Here is a 6525-nt window from a genome sequence, read left to right as displayed (position 1 = left end):
TGGAGAGGTAGTGGTGGGGTGGCTATCTTTAGGGTGGTCGGGAAAGGCCTCTCTGAGGAGGAGGCTTTTGAGCAGAAACCTGAATGATGATATTAACTGGCATGATTCATCTTCCAAAAACACATATTCATGATGTTTCTTTATTTAAAAATCTTGAAAACTCTCAACTGCGTTCAGGATAAAATATAAACTTCTCTGGTTGATATTCAAGGCCCTTTATCCATGTCGTTTTATAGTAGTATGGTGTAACAAAAAGGGCATGACCCTTATTCCAATGCCAGGTCCACTGATAACTAGTTGTTTGACATAAATCTCTTTGAGCTTCAACTTTCTCATGGGTGAAAATACACTCTAACAAGATCATACTAGCAAGGTTGTTGTATCAACTGAGACTGTGTATGCCAAGTGCTTGGCACAATGCCCAGGATACTGTATTATCTTAACAATGACTTTACCTAAAACTTGACTTTACTTGAGCCATTTCCCACAGTTCCATTCCTTGAATAGCAAGTGCTTTCCTACCTCCATGCTTTTATTAATGCTGTTTAATACTCCCAGAAATACTACCATTTCTACCCATCCCATGTTTATTTATGCTTCATAGTCCAACCTAATTGCCGCTTCCCTCATGAAAACTTCCCTGTAAAGCATCATCCTCTTTTATTTTTTTTTCCTGACCTTTAATATTTACTGTCATCTGCTGTGTTAGGCTGATTTGTATTTAAATCTGTCCTGTGCATGATCATGTCACCTCCATGAAAATGTAAGTTGCTTGAACTTGAAGGCAAGAGCTGCATCTCATATAGCTCTGTTTTTCATAATGATCATCAGAGTGCTTAGTATCCAGTACATAATCAGCAAATAAGTTATATGTTTCAAAAAAATGATTACCATCCAAAATATATGTAAATCTCCTAAAAGTTAATAAAATATTTTACAAACTCAATAGTAAGCATGGATAGGATTTTAACAGAGTATTCACAGAAGGAAAACAGATGGACAGTTAACATAGAAAAATGCTTAACATCATACATTACTAACTATAGAAATAGACAGTAAAACAATAATATAACTACTAAAATTAAAAATTTTAATGGACTCTCATATATTGATGGTAGGAGTTAGAATTGAGGCAACAACCCTAGAGGGTAGTTTGGCAGCATCTATTTAATTTTACAACTTTATCCCCTATAACCAAGCAGTTTTACTTCTAGGTATTTATCTAGATATCTATCTTTGGTAATCCTGGTACAGGTAATCAAACAGGAATATATGAGGATGTTTATTACAAAGCTTCAATAGCAAAAAAAAAAAAAAAAAAAAAACAGAAGAAAATAATTAATCAGTAGAAGAATGGTTAGATAAACTATGGCATATCAATATTATAGAATGTTACTCAGGTATTAAAAGGAATGAAGTTAGAGTAGATATGGTGGGTAGACTGACTCACTCATCCTCCATTTTTTTTTTTTTTTTTTTGATGAGGAAGATGCCTTGAGCTAACATCTGTTGCCAATCTTCCTCTTTTTACTTGAGGAAGATGGTCACTGAGCTGATATCTGTGCCAATCTTCCTCTACTTTTTGTATGTGGGACACCGCCACAACATGGCCTGATGAGTAGTATGTAAGTCTGTGCCCTGGATCACCCAGGATCTGAACCCACAAACCCCAGGCCGCCAAAATGAAGCACACAAACTCAACCACTACACTTGTCCCCACCTTATCCTCCATTTTAAGGTCCCTTTCTATGCTGCAGAGATTGGAAAGCTAAAAATGACATTTTCCAGACTCCCTTGCGGTTAGGATTCTGGCTACAAATTAGATTCTGACAGTTAGATATACTCACACGAAACTTGGAAGGGAGAACTCAGATATTTTCTAAGGAAGAAATGGGACTGCTTTGGGATTCATGCTGGTAAAAGATCATGGATATATGATGTTTCATGCAGCAGTATCCAACTGTCCATTCTCCAGCTTTCCGGGAGCCAAGAAACAATTTTAGACTAGGCAGAGACCAGACCAGCTTGTGGGTGTCAGGAGGCTGTAGCGGTGCTGGAGGCTCTCTGAACCCTGGATTTTAGCTATTGGATTCAATAATGCCAGTTGCAGTCTCTTCCCCTGGGCACCAGTTCTCTAGTGTTCTGTGGATTATCGTTGAGGCTTAGCCTAGACCCTGTACCCCCAGCCCTTCTGACAATTTTTGAAGTACAAGATTTCTTGCAAGTTTCTTTCTGCTTAAAATGCCTTTGCTTCTCTGAATCCTGACTGACACAGGTGTAGATCTATATAGGGAGACTTCAAGAAAAATTATTGAGTAAAGATACAGAGTGTAGAATAATAATTCAATAGACACCATTAATACTGAAAAGAAACAGTAAATAATATTTCACATTTTTATGGGTGCTAATATATGTATGTTGAGGAAAACGGAGAATTTCCTCCCCCTTTTTCCCCTTCAGGGTCTTATAGCTGGTTGAATAATTAAAATGACGAAAGGCAGGTTAGCAGGAGAAAAATCAAACAAAGTTTAATACATGCACAAAGGGAACTCTCATAAGCATGAAGAATTCCAGAGATAGATGAGATGCAAAATGAGATATATATGTCTTTATGGACTAAGGAGAAAGAGATAGAGGTCTGACACTTCAAAGGAAGGGAAGGCAATTTACAGGAAGATGGAAAGAGTTAATATTTGGTAAACAAATGTTTACTGGGCCATCTATTGACAGTGAGACCTGAGAGAGAGCTTTTGGTAAAATGGCCCTTGCTAGACGCCTTTCTGCCTACCACACCTAGAGTTATCTAGGCTCCTTCCTGAGACAGGCCTTTCTATAAATTCTTTTGGGCAATTTGGGAGAAGGTCAAATGTTCTTCCTGAGTCTTCTGGGCCTTGATTGTCTTCAGCTTGAAATAATCTGCATACCAGAGTGACACATCTTGGAGGGGCCATCCTGAACCCAATCATGCACTTAAATTCATGTATCGGATAATTTTTACATCTTGCAGAAAGTTCAATGACAGATGTGTGCAGGAGGCAATCTGGAGCACCAGCCTGGGGATGTCAGGAAGGCATCCTGGTGGGAAGTAACAACTGAGCTATGTCTTGAAAATAAATAGGAAGAGTGAGTCAACCTTTTTATGCATTTGCAAGTCATATGCATAGTAAAGAGTTTAGATTTTATTCCCTAAGGATGTTGAGATGGAGGAGTAGGATTTTATGCAGAAGAAAGAGGTGCTGCTAGACTAGTGCTCTCTGATTGCTAAGACTTTGTCCGTGCTCTGATCATGACTTTGTTTGATTCCTCTTAATCCTTTCTCTTTCATCAAATGACTAGGAAGGAAAATGTAGGGACAATCTCTCTTTACCCTGGCTAGTCACTTCTACTTTGCTGAATCTTTTCTTTTTTGGTAAATGAGATAAATCTGACTTAAAGATCGTGAACCTGGGCTTATAAAACCAGAGATAGTTATTTAATGGAATTGTTGTATAATAAGTACTCTTATACTTAATGAAAATAAAGTTTTGTTTACTCAAACAAAAGTGTCAATTGTGACAAATTTTAAATGAAGATAATTAAATTTTTTGAGGAAACAGCATAAGAAAGCATGATAGAATTATTTTATTTCCATAATTAAGCATAATAACATGTTATAAAAACACGTAATTGTCTTTCCTGGAATCCTTTAATTATCACTATAAACTGCAAAGCTGAAGTGTCCTTGACACATCACCAGGAAATGTTTCAAAAATAACTTCTTCTGAAACTTCCTCTTGCATTGAAGTTATGAGAAATAAAAACCAGTAACAAACCTTATTGACCTCCGACACTAGCAAGCAGTACTTAAGGCATTTAAAAAGACATCTGGCACATGGCCAAAAAAGCTAGTTAGTAATGTCATGGAATAGAAATTGTGCTCCAGTTGCATCATCTGGTGAAGATTTCTTTTAAAAGCATAAGCGATGAATTGTTACATTCGGTGATATGCTGATATTTAACAACTAGGTGTCAGGACCAGAGGTTGGAACTAATTTGTAGTATTGGCCAATTTCCATGGTGTAAATAGTCACACCATGGCCAGTTTCAAGCTACCCACATGACTTCATCAAACATGAATTGGGGAAGGGATGCACAGTAGCAGTGTATTATATTTAGCTTTACCATATAGATAAAATACAGACAAATAACCTCAAAACCATAAATATTAGTAAAATGATTAGGACATGAGGAGTTTGGGGTATTTAATACACTTAATCTTAAACTATGATGTGTTTCACAATTAGCTAAAAAAATTCCTGAAATTTCAATATTCAACTTGTACATTGGTGCAAGCCAGCTTCAGCACACCATTGCTTCATTTTAAATATTAAAATTTGCAAAGATTTCACAGGTTTGCATATTTGAAAGGACTCATAAGATTCCATAGGGAATACTTAAAAAAGCTTTTATTTAAAACAAAGGATACAGTACATAAAGGGAGTACAGGCAAATGTTGGGAGACCAAAAGATATACAGATACAAGCTCCCCACAGTCCTTATTCACACACATACACATTTTGTGTCAAGATTGAACCACCAAAATCTGTTAACTTCAAGAAAGCTCAAGGCAGAAGTTCCCAGCAGGATCTAGGATCAGTAAACACACTAGTCCAGGGGTTTGCAGGATACTTTTAGACTTTAAACCTCGCATAAATCCCACTGGCCCTATTTTGGCCAAGTGTCAAAGCTAAGAATCCAGGCATTTCCAGATATGAAGATAGAGCTTTCTCAGTCCAGTTGCAAATCTTTCATAAAATCCAATAACAAAAATAACAAAGGATAATATTTCAAATATCTATTACCCAAGATAACTCTAGGATCATATTTTTTGAGATATGGAAGACCGAGGAAAGATGAAGAATTCTGTTTTGACACACTAATGTTAATTCCCCATTAGACCTTCAAGTAGAAATTTTAGGTATATGCAACTGGAGATCCATGGAGAAGTCAAGCTAACGCTAAAACATTTGGGAATAGTCAGCAAATAGTTGGTATTGAAGTACAGTACTTAAGTACTTGAAATAATCTGCATACCAGAGTGATACATCTTGGAGGAGCCATCCTGGACTGGATAAGGTCATCCACGGTAGTGGTGTAAGTAGAGAACAGGAGAGATCTGAGGACTGAGCTCTGGGGCCCTCTAACATTTAGAGTTTAAGAAGATGCAGAAGATCCAGCAAAAGAGACTGTGAAGGAATAACTGATGACAAACAAAGATTATTGTTGTTTTCTCTTTTCTGGAAGCCAAGTAAAGAAAGTGTTTCAATAGGGAACGATCTATAGCACTAAATGCTATTGATAGGTTTAGTAAGAGGAGGATTGAGAGTTGAGCATTGGAGTTGACTACATGGAATTTGTTGATGACCTTGACAAATGTGGTTTTGGAGGAGCGTCTGACTCAATATCCTGATTAGAGTGAGTCTGACAAAAAATGGAAGGAAAAGAAGTGGAGACAATACTTTCAGCCAGTTTTGCAGAGAAATATGGCAGGAAGGAGATGTAGGGCTAAAAAAAGCCCTTTGTTTTTATCTGGGAAATATTATAGAATTACTGTGTCTTTGGAAATGATCCAATAGAGAGGGTAAGATGAATAATTTAAGAGGGTTAGGTGACAGTTATGGAAACAAAGTTCTTGAGATTGTGAGTATAGATAGGATCTCACCATAAGTGGAGAGATTGGCTTTAGATTGTTGTTGATCCAAAAGTTGATCTATTGTAACAAAAGGAAAGACAGATCACAGTAATAGCTAACACTCATCTTCTATTTATTCTAAGTGCATTCCATTGATTAACTCCTTCAAAACTCCACAATCACACCATGAAGTAGATGTTATTCCTATCCCCATGGAACATCATGGAAGCTATGACAGTCATGTCAATAATTTGCCCAAGGTCACACATCTAGTAAGTGGTCAAGCTAGGATTTGAACACAGGCAGTTTAGCACTAGAGTTCACTTACCTATACTGTCTTTCAAGAAGCAAGTGGGTTAATGGATTTTTATAGTAAGTACTAGTAGAAACTCTCATCTGATTCTTCCTGTTTTCTTGGTGAAATCATGAGCAAAATTATCAGTTGAGTATAAAAAGAAGAAACTGTTGGAGTTAAGGAGAGAAGAGGAGTGAATGAGTTATTTAGGAGAAAGAGAGGGAGCTTTACTAGGGAAGTGCAAAAGGATTTTCAGGGAGCATTATGGACCTATTTGAGGTTTGTGATCATGATTTTAAAGTGAGATTGGTCAGCATGGTGTATGTTTTTCTCCAGCTATGGTCAGCAACTAGGATCTATGCACCAGGAAGTTGGAGAGTGGTGTGTAATCAAGTTTGTGGTTTTGCCAGGCTAGCTAGTGAACAGAGAAAGGGGCAAGGGCAGTGGGTGTATATGTCATGGTTGATCATAGTATATAAGCTCAGTAAGCAGAACATGAAGATATTTGTGAGCTATGCAAAAAAAATTTCAGCCAATGGAATAGAGTTTACAATGGGCT

The sequence above is a fragment of the Equus caballus genome, chromosome 3 (assembly GCF_041296265.1).
Source record: "Equus caballus isolate H_3958 breed thoroughbred chromosome 3, TB-T2T, whole genome shotgun sequence".
Classification (NCBI taxonomy): Eukaryota; Metazoa; Chordata; class Mammalia; order Perissodactyla; family Equidae; genus Equus; species Equus caballus.
The sequence above is the reverse complement of the archived record's forward strand: the minus strand, read 5'-3'. Positions refer to the sequence as shown.